This window comes from Chelonoidis abingdonii, chromosome 1 (genome assembly GCF_003597395.2).
Source record: "Chelonoidis abingdonii isolate Lonesome George chromosome 1, CheloAbing_2.0, whole genome shotgun sequence".
NCBI classification, from domain to species: domain Eukaryota; kingdom Metazoa; phylum Chordata; order Testudines; family Testudinidae; genus Chelonoidis; species Chelonoidis abingdonii.
The window spans coordinates 361,096,918-361,114,063 of NC_133769.1; the positions used below are offsets into that span (position 1 = coordinate 361,096,918).

The 17,146-nt window shown below is 49.8% G+C and overlaps 1 long non-coding RNA gene across 1 annotated transcript in view; it reads right to left on the reverse strand.

Annotated features, from left to right (window-relative positions):
• Window positions 1–17,146, reverse strand: part of LOC142046131 (uncharacterized) — a 138,118-nt gene that overhangs the window by 48,149 nt on the left and 72,823 nt on the right. Inside the window, exons 2-3 of the long non-coding RNA XR_012655066.1 lie at window positions 14,080–14,156; window positions 5,914–6,086 (exon numbers count right to left, since the gene is read on the reverse strand). This is a non-coding gene — a long non-coding RNA (uncharacterized LOC142046131). The remainder of the gene's footprint in view (window positions 1–5,913; window positions 6,087–14,079; window positions 14,157–17,146) is intronic.

Sequence of the window (17,146 nt, forward strand, 5' to 3'; positions counted from 1 at the left end):
GAGGGGAGAGGGCGGGGGTAGCTCAGGGATGCCTGGCTCTAGTCACTAGACCCTATCCCCCTCCCAGAGCAGGAACAGCACCAGGAGCAGCGTTCCCTCTAATTTTTTACATCCATGTGCGGAATGAATTCTGTGATGTGCACAAATATAGAGGTGATAGGTGCACATCACAGCGGGGGTGAGGCCAAGGGGTTCGGAGTGTGGGAGCGGGCTCAGGGCTGGGGCAGAGGGTTGGAGTGTGCAGGCTTTAGGGTGGAGCCAGGGATGAGGGGTTCAGAGTGGGCTATGGGCTGGGGCAGAGAGTTGGGGTATGGGGGGTGGAGGTGGGGTGGGGCCGAGGGCAGAGGGGGTCGAGCACCCACTGGCATGAATAGAAGTCGGCACCTATGCGCACGTGCATAATAGTGAGAGGTTTTGGGAAAGGACACGGGCAATGCCCACATTCATACCAGAAGTGACATGGGATCTTTATTTTCCACACAGAAGCTCAGTCAGCAAAGTCTTTTCATGAGGTCACACTGAGCAAATAGCATAGCACTGAAGGGACCTACCGCAGAAGGACAAAGGGCTTGGGACTTGAATGTGTGATCTGAGGTATTTCACAACTGATGCTCAGGTCACAGGCCACCCTCTCCTAATCCACGACTGTATTACCTCATAATCAGACTGTTATGAAGGTAGCTCAGTCAGAATACACCTACACGGCAATAAAAGACTTACGGCACAGCCGCAGCCAGCCCGGGTCAGCTGACTCGGGCTCTCGGGGCTTGGGCTGCGGGGCTGAAAACTGCAGTGTAGACGTTTGGTCTCAGGCTGGAGCCCAGGCTCTGAAACCCTGTGAGGGGGGTGGGTCTCAGAGCCCAGGCTTCAGCCCAAGCTAGAGCATCTACATGGCAACTGACCCGGGCTCTGAGACTCAGTGCTGCAGGGTTTTTATTGCAGTGTAGATGTACCCTCACATTACGCAATACGCTAATGTGAAATCTCAAGCCCCCTTCGTGAGCCTGATGGATTGAGACTGACAAATGGGTGAGTCCTATAGAGAGACAGAATGACCAGCAGAAAGCTACATGTGTGCAGCTGATTTGGCAATACCAAAAACTCCCCATTCTGTATATCAGAGAAAAAGGTGCTTTGCTCCACCCAGAGGGGAATGCGGCAGATTATGACAGAAAGACTTAAAACATCTGTAAAACATCAGTTAGATTATATTCCTGTTGCATAATACCCAGCTTTGTTCAGTGGAGCATTAGCAACAACTCATAGCTTCCTTACGTGTAACAGGGCCGCCCAGAGGATTCAGGGGGCCTGGGGCAAAGTGGTGGAGCTGCAGGGCTTATACTCACCCGGCAACAGTCCGGGTCTTCGGCAGCATTTCAGCAGCAGGGGACCCTTCAGTCGCTCCGCGTCTTCGGCAGCACTGAAGGGCCTCCCGCTGCTGAAATGCTGCCGAAGACCCAGAGCAACTGAAGGGCCCCTCGCAGCTGAAATGCCGCTGAAGACTCAGACCACCGCCAGGTCAGGGCTCGTGGGGCATTTCGACAGTGGGGGAATGGGGTGGGGGGCCTTCAGTCGCTCTGCATCTTCAGCAGCACTGAAGGGACCCCACCGCCGAAATGCCGCCGAAGACCTGGACCGCTGCCGGGCCAGGGCTCCCGGTGCCCCTACAGGGCCCAGGGCAAATTGCCCCACTTGCCCCCCTCCACCCCACCCGCAGGCGGCCCTGACCTGTAAAGCTGGTTTACTTTAAGAAAGCATTAGGGTAAAGTTGTCTTAGCAAGGCCTTTCCTGCCTGTCACCAGGGGGATAAACAGCCCAGAAACGAGTAGTTACAAAATCTGACTGCGACTGTCAAAGGTTTCCCACTCCAGGAGAGGTTTTCACATTTTTAAACAATACATGTGAGGTGGCAACTCACCAAAAGGGTAGGGGGAGATTGGGCCAATGTTTCTCCTGTGGACCAAGGCTGATGTGCTTAGATGATCCATAGGGTAGTTGTCGTGCTGAAAGCTGCCAGCACTGCAGGTGAGTGTTGGATCCAAAGATAATGCCAGTCCTCGTTAAAGCCCATGGGTGTGCCAGTCATGCTCTTTCAGGTTCAACAGAAAGCACAGTCAAGCCCCTTTATGGAGTGAAAATAGTGGGGCTATTGCCCAGGACACTAGGCCACATGGAAGGTCAGAACTAAGCTATGTGAACCGAGGGGTTTCCTTGGGTGCAAACGCAGTGGCCAGGACACTGGCTACAAGCTCTTTGTGTTGGAGGCAGAGAGCCAAGCCAAGGAGTTTTATGGTGAGCAAACCGACAGGGCTTGTTTGGACACAGAGTTCACTGGAGTGGGTGATGACGGGATTTCTGGACAATCAAACTGCCTGCTGCTTGTTTCTGCTGCATTCAGGGGAAACAAGACCCGGTGTCTTTTCCCCCTAAAGAAAGAAATAAAGTTACACCAAGAATACACTGACTCATATAATAAATTTCTCCTCCTAACAGAAACAGAATCCTGCAAGTCTTCGAATGTTGGCTCACCGCTTGGGCCAAAGGGACAACAGTCGTGATCAGCAACTGTTGCTGATCAGCATCGAAGGGCTATGCTACAGTCAACGCAGTGAGGAGTAGAATCTCAGAACTCTGTGAGTGGGAACGGACATTTGGGGATCCCCATTCTTCAGTGTAGTGCTGGAGAAAAGTGCCAGTCAGTGTGAGTGCCGCTGAGGGAAGCAAGGGCCCTTCAGCACAGATGACAATGGCCCACCCACAGAGAAGAGCAGCTAAATAAAGACTGGGGTCAACTAGTGGCTTGGAGACAACTCAGGAAGGGGAGGGATGGGAGCTCAGCGGGAGGATGTCAGAGGGTGAAACTGAGCACAGAATTCCAGACAAGAGAAAGGAGTCAGACTGACAGCTCTGGAAACTGAAGTCCTCCATTCACCCACAGACAGCACAAAACCAACCTGCCAATGGACCTCAATTCTGAACTGGAATACTTCACATCTAGGAGATATGAGGATCTTCTATTTCTGTGCCTTTTCACAGTGCTCACTGCCATAGCACCCGAGAACCCCTCAATGTTAATCAATGAAGCTTCATAACATTCTTGGGAGGTGGATAAAAGATGATTATCCCCATTTTACAGATGGGGAGACTGAGGCACGGGGAGACTAAATTATTTCACCCACGGTCACACAAAGAATCAATGGCAGAGATGTCAGGTTTTGTAACTCTCAGTCCTGGGATTAAACCACAAAACCAATTTCTACCCTATAACTATTCCAATTTCTCAGTCTATGTAGCCTTTGGCTCATCTGCTGAAGCTGCTAGCAAGAATTTCAGCTGAAGTGGCGGATGGACACTGGCCCAGTAGGCACTAGAGTTAGACCTTCAACTTATTTCACACAGCCATCAGATGGTATTAACTTTCACAGACCATGAACAAGGACTGGAATTGAATACAACCTAAAGATAAAAAGTTCCATCTCCCTCCAGTCCCCTAAGCTTCCCCACTACCTAGCTGGTGCCAAACAGTTCTGTAGGGGCTGAAAACTAGTTTGTGTGTTGTGTGCATTGTTAGGCAAGTCCTGGAATGGGAAGGCTGGATTCTGGGTTCATTTTCCGTTCTCAGTGCTGTCACTCAGACAGAATGGCAGGTCCCTAAAATAGGTACAAATAATCATTAGCCAAAGAGGGCTTTGAAAATTTGACTTGTTTATGCTTCACTGGAGGGTCTAAATCCTGGTAGAGCTTAGAAAAATCCATTGTTTTCACTAAGGAGCTTTTAACTCTGCCTGGGCAAAAGTGCCACAGAACAGGATAATAAATAAATGTCTTACCACATGTATACACATTTTCTTTCCAGGCTGTTTTCAATTTCTTCTTTCAGGAGTGTTTGCCCTGATGGCTCCCTTCCCCGGCTGTATAAGAAACAGCTTTGGCCCATCTCTGAAAGCTTTCCAAACAGAAAACGGGTTCATGTCCTGGACTCCAGGATGAGTCAGCTTTCGCAGCCACAGACACAAGTGGAATGGAACAGCCTGCATCATCCCTAGGTCCTTCGCTCTGTGATACCTTTCTGTGTGAATTTAGTAGTGGGAACAATACCAGAGGGAGCCTGCTGGAGACGGGAGTCCCCTCATCACAGAACTTGCATAATGTCAGCACAAGCCAATTGTTATTATTTGTATGACCATAACACGTAGGAGCCCCAGCAGAGGGCGAAGTAGAAACACTGAAGTGCCTCAACCTGACTGGAGAACCCACCGCTAGGTGACAAAGCAGTTCAGTCTCTATGGCTCATTATATCAGGTTTAAACTTAGAATATCAGGGTGGGAAGGGACCTCAGGAGGTCATCTAGTCCAACCCCCTGCTCAAAGCAGGACCAGTTCCCAACTAAATCATCCCAGCCAGGGCTTTGTCAAGTCCAGCCTTAAAAACCTCTAAGGAAGGAGATTCCACCACCTTCCTAGGTAACCCATTCCAGTGCTTCACCACTCTCCTAGTGAAAAAGTTTTTCCTAACTTCTTACCCTTGACTTCAAGGCCCTACAAAACTCCAGTGCGAGCTGGACTAAGGGCTCCAGACGGGATAGACAGAATTCCCGTTACTGGTGACAAGCTGGATTCAAACTGGTGCATCAGCCCACTAAACCAGGTCAATGTGTATGGCTGAAAGTGGATCTAGAGGAGTAAGAAGGCAGGGCCATGGTACTACCCCCATCAGCTCCAGAAGAAATGTTCCATGCCAGCCCAATGGGCAAAGCAAATTGTTCACCCCTCATGCATAGGAATCAGCGCTAAGGAAATTAGACATGCCAGAGGCACTATCTCTCAGCTGCTCCTCCCAGGGCAATGCAGCTGTGCACTTATGGCCTGAGCTAAAAGCCAGAGTCTACATGACCCCTAGCAGCCGGGGAGAGGAAAGACCTATTTGACCATCCATTCCATCCCCCTACCAGTGCCAGATTGTTCCCCACTGTACATTTACAAGTCTGGTCTGTCTTTATATTTGCCGAGTGTTGGGGTTGCCTCCGCTCCCTCAGGGAGGCTATTCCACAGCCACACGGACCTGCTGGTTAGCAGGAGAGAGCTCCAAAGCCACCCCATCTGTATTCCACAGAGCACAAAGCCTGCCCTTGGTTCTAACCACGTTCTTCATAAGATATGAGTAGATCATTTCTATCATGGCCAGCAATGGAAAGCTGGCAAGACTGTGCTGGGAGTAGGGACACCGACCAGGTCCCCCACTGCCTTGGGAACATAGAGGTACAGTCTACCAAAGGGAGTATGGCCAGTATCCATCCAGCAGCTGTACACACAGCCACCTCCAGCATGTGCTATCAGGAATGGGTGCCGCATGGCAGCATGGGTCCCGCCAAGCAGCGGAGCTCCCTGGCCAGAGCCATGCTGCCACTGGGTGATAGGCTGGCTCTGGGAAATGACTCACAGCCAGGAACGCTCCATTTCCCTAGAAGCAGCACACCTCCAGCAAACAAGTGCACAAATGCATCTCTAGGGCCGGAGCCTCTCCTGAGGCCCTGCCCCCACACCACCCCTTCTTCCCAAGTCCGTACTCTTACATTACCCATTGCTTTAAGCCCCCATCCTTGCACTGCCCTTACCCCGAGGCTCCATCCCCAGGCTGCCTCTCTCCTCCAATACCCTGCCCCCCGGCTCATTCCTCTCTGCCCATCCCCCCATCGCTTGCCCTTACGGCCGATAAAAAGCGCTAAGCCCTCCCACTTTTAAAAGTGATGGGGGCATGTCCCTTGCCTGCCGCCCCCTCCCCCCCGCTCTGATGCCCTCAGCTGGGAGTGCTCAGTACTTTGAAGCCCCTTGCAGGGTCAGGCCTAACATCAGCAGTTCCAGGCCGCAAAGCGCAGCAGCAAGGTGAAAGGGTTTTCGGCTTCCCGTGGTCACCTGCATCATCCATGGACACCCTGGGTCCCTCTGCAAAAGGCAACGCTCAAGATGAGACAAAGCGTTCAGGGAAGACATGTGATCCAGACACTGCCGTTGACATTCTCAGGTGCGTTATACGTGCAATGCCAGCTGAGATGCAGCCCCAGCGACCGCATGGATGTCCCCGGTTGCTGTTATTGGGATGAAAGAGATCTGATCACAAATAAGTGGCTGGCGCTGTATTTGCTGCGCACATTAAGAAAGTGCACAGAGAGACGTCGTTTTGCTTGGATTTGCTTTTTATTAAAAAAATTTTAAATCTTGGCTGCGCTTTCCCTTAGAACAATAAGCTGATCTCCCCCCTCCCCCCCTTTAAATGATATCACAGCAATAAAACACTCTGGGGTGAGTTTTATCAGGCCATTAATACCCAGCATGGGTGGGTGAAAGCAGGAGGCCACACCGCAGCACACCCCGAGGCGGCCATTAATGGGGCCCATAAAACACACCCTGTCTCGTCTTCTGGCTTAATTGTCAAATGGTTTCCAGATTTAAACCCTCTAAATGGAACCTTTTAGAAGGTCCAAGTTCATTAGGTAACATCAAAAGCCACATTAAACAGAGGATGTGGGAGCTGCCATTTCAAACTCATCCAGGCATAGATCAGCATAGGCTTTGCGAGTATTTTCCTCTATATTAGACCCATTCAATTTAAAAAAAGAGAAAGTGTCTAATAGACAGAAATTGAACACACAAGAAATCGGGGCCTCTTTCCTTGGGTTTGGTTCAGATCTACTTCTGCCTATCAGCTCAGGGAGCATGCCAGGAGGTGAAAGGTATCGTACTGGGAACCTGGCCTTGATTTTCAGTACCGACTAGGGATTTTGGGTGCCTTAACTTTTGGGTGCCCAGCTTGAGCTACCATAAAAGGGCCTGATTTTTCAGAGAGTGCTGAAAGTCCTCTGAAAATGAGGCCCCTTTAAGGTGTCTCAGGCCACGTCTACACTACGGGATAATATCGAATTAGCTAAAATCGGTTTCTTAAAACTGATATTATAAAGTTGAGTGTGCGCGTCCACACTAGGCATGTTAATTCGATGGTGTGCATCCATGGTCCAAGGCTAGCGTCGATTTCTGGAGCGGTGCACTGTGGGTAGCCGTTCCGTAGCTATCCCATAGTTCCCTCAGTCTCCCCCGCCCCTTGGAATTCTGGGTTGAGAGCCCAGTGCCTGATGGGGCAGAAATCATTGTCGCGGGTGGTTCTGGGTACAGCCTCACCCCTCCCTTTGTGAAAGCAGCAGACAACCGTTTCACCATTTCACGCCTTTTTCCCTGGGTGAACTGAGCAAACGCCATACGCACAGCAAGCATGGACCCTGCTGAGATCAGTAACGCTATCGTGAATGTTGTCAACACCTCGCGCACTCTCGTGCTGTCTATGCTGAACCACGAACTGCAAAGGCAGGAGGAGAGGAGGAGGCCAGCTACGGGCAGCGCGGCAACAAGAGCGATGAGGACATGGACACTGAATTCTCCCTAACTGCGGCCCCTGCGTTTTGGAGCTACTGCTGGTAATGGGCAGGTTCTACACCCATTGAACGCCGATTTGGGTGCGCGGAAACAAGCACAGACTGGTGGGACCGCATAGTTTGCAGGGTGTGGGGACGATTCCCAGTGGCTGCAAACTTTCACATGCATAAGAGCACTTCTTGAACTTTGTGACTTGCTTCCCTGCCTCGAAACGCCATAAACATAAGATAGAGCAGCCCTCACAGTGGAAGAAGCGAGTGGCAATAGCCCTCTGGAAGCTTGCAACGCCAGACAGCTACCGATCAGTCGGAATCAATTTGGAGTGGGCAAATCTACTGTGGGGGCTGCAGTGATGCAAGTAGCCAAAGCAATCGTTAAGCTGCTGCTACGAACGGTGTGACTCTTGGAACATGCAGGTCATAGTGGATGGTCTTGCTGCATGGGATTCCCTAACGTGGTGGGGAGCCATCATGGAACCCATATCCCTATACTCTGGGCCCAGAGTGCCAGGGCACCATAGTACGTAACACCCGCCAGGGTCATTTTCCTATGGGCCTGCAAGCACTGGTGCATCACAGAGGACGTTTCACCAACATCCACACGGTGGCATGGCCAGGAAGGGTTTCATGCGCTCCGCGTGCTCAGAACACTACTCTGTTTAAATGGCTGCAGCAAGGAATTACTCCCAGACCAGAAAATAACTTGGGGATGGTGAAATGCTGCTCGTTATCCGTGGGTAGACCCCAGCTACCTTTGTGCCATCGGCTCATGAGCCATACAAGGCAGCCTGGACAGTGGTCAGCGACTGTTCAACTACACGGCTGAGCAGTGCAGACGGTGGTTAGAATGTGGCATTTTGGCCATTTAAAAGGGCGCTGGGCGAACATTACTTACTCGCTCAGACCCAGCCAAACAATGCGTTTGTTATTGCTGTTGCTGTTGCTTCGCACAATCTCTGTGAGGAGTAAGGGGAGACATTAGTGGCGGGGTGGGGGCTGAGGACATCACCTGGCCGCTGAGTAACGAGCAGCAGAGACGGTAGGCGTTAGCAAGAGCAACCAAGGAGGCGGTGCAATCAGAGAAGCCTTGAAACGAGTTTCAGCACGGGCCAGGGTCGGTTGACTGCTGTGTTGTTTCCCTTGATGAACCCTCCCCTTGATTGACTCATTCCCCTGTAACAACACACCCTGCCCTTTACTTACAGCTTGCTAAGGAAATAAAGTCAGTACCGTTAAAATCATGTATTATTTATTAAAATGTCATCCCTGAAGCAACCCATCTCCCTTTGATGTATTCTTTATTATAAATAATTATAAAAAGAGGCAAGAGATTATCCAGGATAATCCCTGCCTGCTGTGCTTTGGTGAGAGGGATAGAGGAAGGAAAAGACATTAAGCTCCTTCAACGTATGAACAACTCTTTTGCCTTGGGAACTGTCCAGGGGGTGGAATGTGGGCGGTCCAGAAAGCCTTCCCATGCGTCTAACGTGCTTGGGTGAGGGGATATGAACTGTGGGAGCTTGAGGGTGGTTGACCTGGGCTGCAGCGGCACTCTGTAAAGCCGCTGCCTTCCTGAAGATCCACCATGCGTTGGAGGATATCAGTTTGAGCACGCAGCAGCTGCAGCGTTAGCATCCCGCCACCGCTGATCTTCCTGCCTACACCTCCATCTCGAGCGCTCTCTATCCTCCCGTTCACTGGCATCTTCTTACTTTGCTAGCACACCTCCACTCTATCTGATGAGCTCTGTCATTGCGTGTTACTTCCAATGATTTCTGAGAACATCATCTCGTGTTCTCTTCCTCCTCCGCCTTATCTAGCTAGCCTTCGGGATGGCATAGGGAGGCCGGACAACTGTGCAGCTGTATGGGGAGGAAAAGAGGGAGAGAAGTATGTAAAAGGATACATTTTACAGAACAATGCTTGTACTCTTCCAAGTGAAAACATATCCACCTTACATAGCACATGTGATTTCACTACAAGGTCGCATTTTGCATACATTTAATATTGAGTGCCTGGCTCTGGTGTTGCAGATCTCACAGACGCAGGTCCAGCATCCAAATAAGCTTCCATGCAGCCATGGTAAGGCTCTGTTTGACTTCTCCAGCGTTCATATACACAGTGATCTATTGATGCTTGTTCCTGTTAAGAGGAACCAGCAAACCCCAAACCCACCTCTTTCCCCTCCCCCAACCGCATGGCTGCTACCATGTAAGATCACTGGTAATGATCGTGGCTGGTAGCTGGGAAGATTCCTGCTCGCCAAACGCTGAGAAACTCAGCGCTATCATTCCTCCCTCCCCTGCTTTGCTACGGGCAAGGAAGGATTAAGCGGCGCCCAGAGAAAATCGCCATGTCGCCCCCTAATTAAAGTCCTGAACACCAGGTTACAATGAATGATATAACTCCTCTGAGAAACCACCGCAGAATGCAGAACGTATGTTTCTGGAATGCCAGCGGTCACCTGGGCCATACACGGCTGTGCTTTGTGAAGCTATGATTCCGAAATTACTTGCTACATGCATGGCGTGGAAAAGTGTCATACAATGGGGACCCAAATAGGGCTGCCTTGCCCAGAAATGTCTGCAAAGCTTTTTGAGTACCTCCAAGAGCGATTCATAGATATTTACAAAGGTACACTCACCAGAGGTCACTTCCATGGCTTCATTGTCTGGGCTTGTGGCTTGGGAGGGCTGGAACGGTAATTCTGGGTCACAAAAGCTCCTGGCTGTTGGGGTAATGGAGTGCTGTGTGCTCTCAGCAAGCTCTTCCTCTCTTCCTCTTCTCCTCATCTTCCCCTCCGCAGAATCCTCAGCCAAGTTAATATTCAACCCCGACTTCTGAATCCATGGCCAGGGGCGGGTACTGGTTGCACAGCCCCTAAAATTGCATGCAGCTCAGCATAGAAGCGACATGTTTTCGGCCCTGACCCAGACCTTCCGTTTGCTTCTCTGGTTTTCTGGTATGCCTGTCTGAGCTCTTTAACTTTTACTCTGCACTGCACTGAGTCCCTGCTGTGGCCTTTTCCCGTCACAGACTTTGAAATTCTTTCAAATATTTTTTCATTCGTCTTTTTAAACGAAGTTCTGTTAGCACTGAATCCTCTCCCCATATAGCGATCAGATCCAGTACCTCTTGTGCGGTCCAGGCTGGTGCTCTTTTCGATTCTCAGGAGACTGCATTGTTATCTGTGCTGATGAGCTCTGCATGGTCACCTGTGCTGATCAGAGCTCCACGCTGGCCAAACAGGAAATTGAATTCAAAAGTTTGCGGGGCTTTTCCTGTTTACCTGGCTAGTGCCTCAGAGTTCTGATTGCTGTCCAAAGCGGTCAGTGGTGCACTGTGGGATATCTCCCGGAGGCCAATAACGTCGATTTCGTCCACACTAACACTATTCCGAAGTTGCAATATCGATTTTAGCGCTACTCCTCTCGTCGGGGAGGAGTACAGAAATCGATTTAAAGAGCCCTTTATATCGATATAAAGGGCGTTGTAGTGTGGACTGGTACAGCGTTAAATCGATTTAACTCTCTTTAAATCAATTTAAACGCGTAGTGTAGACCAGGCCTCAGTGTTGGACAGCCAGAATCATTAGTCACTTTTTAAAAACACAGGCCCTATTCTTTCCCTTTTCCACCTTATTTCTGTTTCTTTCTCTTGCTCCCTTACGGCTGATCTACATTACAGATTGAGGTCATCTTAACTACGTTGCCCAGTGCTGTGATTAATTAAGTTAAGCTGATTTATGCCCCTATATAGACACCACTTGGCTGATGGAAGCTGTGCCGCTGTAGCACTTCCAGTGCAGACACAGCCAAATATACAAGCCGTCAGTGGAGTACAGTTCCCTATGAGCAGATTATTCTAGAATTGCCCACTTCAGAGTTTCTTGCAGCTTCATCTGAAGCAGCTGGTGCTGATTGCTATCACAGACAGGACACTGGATAAGATGGAACATCTGTCTGATCTGGTATGACAATTCTGGTGCTCCGATTATTTGGCGATAAACTAGAATTAAAATACGTTCCATCCACCAGTAATATTTGTTGCTCGTTGGTGCTAACCACTGATGCACCCATGACTGTGACAAATAATGGCCATGAGACATCATCCCTCGAAACACAGTCGGATCTCCTGCTATGATGAAAGATTGCCCTGGAAAAGCCTAGACGAATCCCATTACATTTCATGATGGAGAAACAAGAGAGCCTTCCTAGCCAGGACAGAAAGGAGATAATACACCATGGGCTGATGCTAACAGCTGCTCTTCCTCCTTCTCTGGGCAAGGCTGTCTGCAGTGGAGATTTTGCTGAGATATTAAAGGATCCTCTGTAACGTGAAACTTTCAAAACTGTTGCTGAGTGCAGTCCCCATGTCTCACGTTGAAATTTAAAAGCCCACATCAAATCCCAGATCTACCTGGTGGCCTCATGACATGATCCTGCACTGCCATACAGGAGACTCCAGTTCAAGCTCCACTCCTGTTTTATCACTCCGAGGGTCAGCAGTGGGTGGGGAACACTTTGGAGGCAGCATTTCCGCAATGTATTTGCCTTCCAGATTTGTTCCTTGCACGATTCCTCCCACGGAAGATGGCATGCAGCTCTTCTCCAGCCCCATCCTGCAAATGGATATGTGCAGCGTCCCTCTGCTCCAGCACAGAGATCAGTGAGGCTCCAGATAGGTGCCAGGGTCTTCCTGGATGGAACAGTGTCAATGTAAAGCCCTGCAGCTGTGCCTACTCAGTGCTCCTGACACCCTAACCCATCAGCTAGGCTGCCTGATTGGCCGAAGAAGCCAGTGGGCTGGTTCTTAAACCCAGCAGCAGCAGCTCGCCGGCTGCTCAACGCACACACCCACAGACTCTGTCTCTCTGTGCAAGTCTCTCTCCAAGCCCTGCTCCTCTACTGCTCCAGCCCAGACCTTGTCCTGTGCCCAGCCTTGTGCCCGTCCTGTTCCAGCCTCACTCCTGCCTCAGAACCACGCCTGCTCCTGCCTTCCCTGACTCCTGGAAATCCAGCTTTGATCCTTAGCTCTGCTTCCTGACTCCAACTCTGCCGTAAACCTTGCTCTGGCATTCAGACTCCAAGCACTAGGCCTGACTTCCTATGATTCAGTCCCCTGACAAACAGCATGAAGAAACAACAGTGCAGAGGCAGCAAGATCTTGTGGTTAAGGCACTGGATTGGGATTCAGGAAAACTGGGTTCATTCCCAGCTTTGACATGGACTCCCTATGTAAAATTGAGTGAGTCACTTTACCTCGGTGCCTCAGTTTCCCACCTATATAACAGCAATAAAAATCCTTCCTTTGTCTTGTCTGGTGACCGTAAGCTCTTTGGGGCAGTGGCTGTTCCTCACCAGGAGCTTGTACAACACCCAGCACACCATCCTCTTAACCTCAGCTGGGACCTCTACACACTACAGCAGTACAAATGATAACAGAAGAAATTATCTTGCTGGTAAACAATAACACATGGAATACCACGATGTAATGGTACCAGAGATTTCTTTCCCCCTCCAGAGAGATAGTGTGTGTGTGCATGTATGTAAGATATGTTATTATTTCCCTTCTTTCCTTTAAATTGCTACAATGTTCTATCTTTCCAGCTCCTTCCCTAGGATAGAAGTGAGAATTTTCCCCCTGATATGTGGGAGATGAACTAAACGCCTGAGTGACTTCAGGTGATTGCAGCTCAGCTAGTGTTGGAAGGAAAGACCAGCGTCTCTCAATATACACAAAGGGTTGTGTTTAAATTGAAGAATCAGTGGTTGTGCCTCTTTCAGACTTGAATTTGAATGAGTTAATGGCCCCCCGCCAGCCCAACTGTGGCTAATTTCACATTAGTTCCTCAGAGGAAGTGAGACCCTCTGGGTACTTTTCCTGTAGAAATGCTCTGTAGCCAAGCTCCAGGTTTCATTTCAGGCAGAAGTGTCACCAAACTCAGTAGCTAAAGGAAGTGAAGTGGCTGGGCCTGATTCTGATTCTGCTCACCTCAGTTTTCCACCCCCAGTGACTTCATGGACATTACTCCAATTTACATCGGGGCAAGGTCCCAACCCAGTTCCCACTGAAGTCAAAGGAAGTCTTTCCTGTTAGCTCGAATTGTACAGGGCCTTCAATCAGATCAGAATCAAGGCCAAAGTTTGGTTGTATTGAGTTTCATTTTGTTTTCCTATTGCCATTCAATGTGGATTGGCTTTAGCATTTTACCTTGACAAGCTCAGAGTCATTATTCTGCAATCCACAGCTACGTAATCTGGCTGGTGCAATCAATGCCATTATTATTAACGAGTAATGCACTGGTGAGTGTGTGTTACAGGGTCCCCTTGGTACCAAACCACAGAGGATACAAGTTGTTGCAACGCCCTGCTACAGAGCCTGGGCTCTTTAGCGTGAACTCTAGTAGCTCGTGCTTTTTCAATCTGGAGACCCCTGGTTCAATCCCTGATGTGTTGGCCAAGATGGCAGCTGTCACACCTGCACCAGTCATGGATCAGGGTCCCATTAGCAGTGTACAGACACATAACAAAGAGATAATCTCTGCCCTGAAAAGACATTATGAGCCCTAATGGTGCAACACTGAAGCCAGGAGAGAATCTACCATTCTACCCCATTTGATTAGGGGAGTCAGGGGAATCATCGTTTTCCTTACCACGCAGTTGTTTGATCCAATTCTTGATTTCTGCCTTGGCCAAACTGGCTCTGTTCTTAGTACAGTTGGTTGAATAACTTAAAAAAAGAAAGAAAGAAATGAATCCATGAATTATTATTCACTGAAAAAATGCCAATACTCACCACACATTTTCAAATTATTCAATAGTTCTAGCACACATTTCAACAAATAATAAGCTACTAGTGGGTCAAGAATAAATTGGGAAGTAATATGCACTGGGCAAGGATATAGAAAATAGTAAGATAGTAAGAAATAATAAGAAAAAAGTAAGGAAAGGAAATGTCATTATGGAATAGGGTAACCAGACAGCAAACATGAAAAATCAGAGCAGAGGGTAGGGTGTAATAGGAGCCTATATAAGAAAAAGACGCCAAAATCGGGACTGTCTCTATAAAATTGGGACATCTGGTCACCCTATTACGGGAAGAGTATGGTTTTAGGGGCTGGGGCTTGGGAGACCAGGGCTTTATTACCAGTTCTGCCACTGGTCTCCTGGGTGACCTTGGGCACATCGCCCACCTGCCTGTGCTTCAGGTTCCCCGCCTGTGAAATGGGGACAATATCACCAACCTTTCTTTGTAAAAAACGTTGTGACTGGCAAGTGAAGAGCTACATACTATTTATTACTCTTACTTCCATCATCACTTATCCATGATCAGGTCAGGCTGTGGCTGGCTCAATATAAACTGCTGTTAATTCTCTGAGTCTCCCCTCACACGGGGTGCCTACTGAACACGCTGGCTGTTTGCTCACCAAGCCACATCTCTCCTTGTCTACATCTTGAAAAATGAGTCTGGACAGGCACGGAACGGAGTCTCTTTTTCTCACTGGAAGTGATTCGTTCCCTCATTCCCCACTTATCTTCCTCCAAAATCTGGGCAGGGCCGGTTTTAGGAAGTGCGGGGCCCAATTCGAACATTTTCAGCAGGCCCCGGGAGGAATGACTAAAAAAAAAACATGTAAAAAGAAGCCTTTCATTTCTTAGCAACGGGTTCCCTACAAAAAGTTCTGATTTAAGGGATGTGCCACAGTACGTATTTTTTTTGTACCAATAGGGCTACCATATGTCCGTATTTTCCCAGGAGGAATTTTTAAATTTTAAAATTTCATCCCAGATGGCGATTTAAGAACTAAAAAGCCTGACATGTCCAGGAAAATACAGATGTATGTTAATCCTACCTAAAGTTCTTTTTTAAAAAGATGGGCTTGAACTAGAAATGAGCTCTGTTTCACATGTGTGGATCCCCGCCACTTCCTGGGGGTGTGCTAGGGTGACCAGATGTCCTGATTTTATAGGGACAGTCCCAATTTTTGGGTCTTTTTCTTACATAGGATCCTATTACCCCTCACCCCCTGTTTGGATTTTTCACATTTGCTGTCTGGTCACCCTAGGGTGTGCACATGTGTGAGTCCCAGCTGCTCCCTGCCTCCCTCATTGAAGCAGGTGTGCAGGGTTACTGCCCTGGGAACCGCAGGGCACCAGTGGAAATGGGGATGGCTGGAGGCAGGGTAGGAGGCTGACTGGAGATAGGATCTGGATGCAGGAAGGGCAAGGGGTGGGCTGGCTGGCTTCAGCCAGGGGGGTGCGGCAGGGGTTGGCTGGAGACAGGGCAGGGAGTACGGGGCTGGTGTGGGCAGGACACGGGGTGCAGCAGGGGCTGGCTGCGGGAAGGGCAGGGGGTGCAGCAAGGGTTGGCTGCAGGCAGGACAGGGGGTGCAGCAGGGGCAGGCTGCGGGAGGGGCAGGGGGTGCAGGAGGGGCTGGCTGCAGACAGAGGGTGCGGGTACAGGGGGTACAGTCCACCCTGTATGGTGAGTGCCCCCTCCTCCTCCATCCCCCACCGGGGTAGTAGCACCAGCCCGGGGGCTATTTAAAGGGCCCAGGGCTCCCCTGCTTCTACTGTCCCAGCCCTTTAAATATCCACGGGAGCCCTGGGGAAGCGGCGGGGCTCTCGCGGCTATTTAAAGGGCCAGGGCAGTAGAAGCAACGGGAGCCTCGGCCTTTTTAAATAGCCCCCAGAGCCCCACAGCCCTACCCCAGGGCTCCAGCAGTGGGGCTCTGGTGGCAATTTAAAGGGCCTGGGGCTCCAGCCATGCTGGGAGCCCAGGCCCTTTAAATTGCCCCCTGGGGAAGCAGGGCCACCTGGGTACAGCGCACCGGCTCTTGCCAGTACTCAGTACTGGGGCTTGGGGGCGGGGCCTTCTTAGGGGCGGGGCCCGATTCAGGGGAATTGGTTGAACTGGCCTAAAGCCGGCCCTGAATCTGGGTGTTACATGGCTACCAAACACAAGCTCCTAACAGGGGCGGTGGCAGCTCCCTAAAACTGGGGGGGCCACAGGCACCTAAACCATGGCCCTACCCCCAAACTGCCACTTCCCCCAAGACACTGCCCTCATTCGTTCCTCTCCACCTCTTCCCCAAGACTCCGCCCCCCCATCACTCACCCTTTATCTCTGGTAAAAAAGTAATGATGCCATGGCCCCCTGGCCCCCTTGTTCTGGCCCCTATGGCTCAAAACATGCCTGCCAGCTATGCTGCTGGATGTGGGCTTGTCAAGGTTCCTTCCGCACTCTGAACTTTTGGGTACAGATGTAGAGACCTTCATGAGAACCTCTAAGCTTAATTACCAGCTTAGATCTGGTTTTGCTGCCACCACTCCCAAGTACTAACTCCCTTCCCTGGTTAGTCTTGAGAGACTTCTTCACCAATTTCCTGGTGAACACCAATCCAACCCCTTGGATCTTAACACAAGGAGAATTTAACAATCCCCCCTTCTTTCCCCCACCAATTCCTGGAGTCTGGATCCAATCCCTTGGATCTTAAAACAAGGAAAAATCAATCAGATTTCTTAAAAAGAAGGCTTTTAATTAAAGAAAGAAAGGTAAAAATCATCTCTGTAAAATCAGGATGGAAAAATAACTTTACAAGGTAATCAGATTCAAAGAGGCCAGAGGAATCCCCTCTAGCCTTAGGTTCAAAGTACAGCAAACAGAGGTAAAATCCTCTTAGCAAAAAGGAACATTTACAAGTTGAGAAAACAAAGATA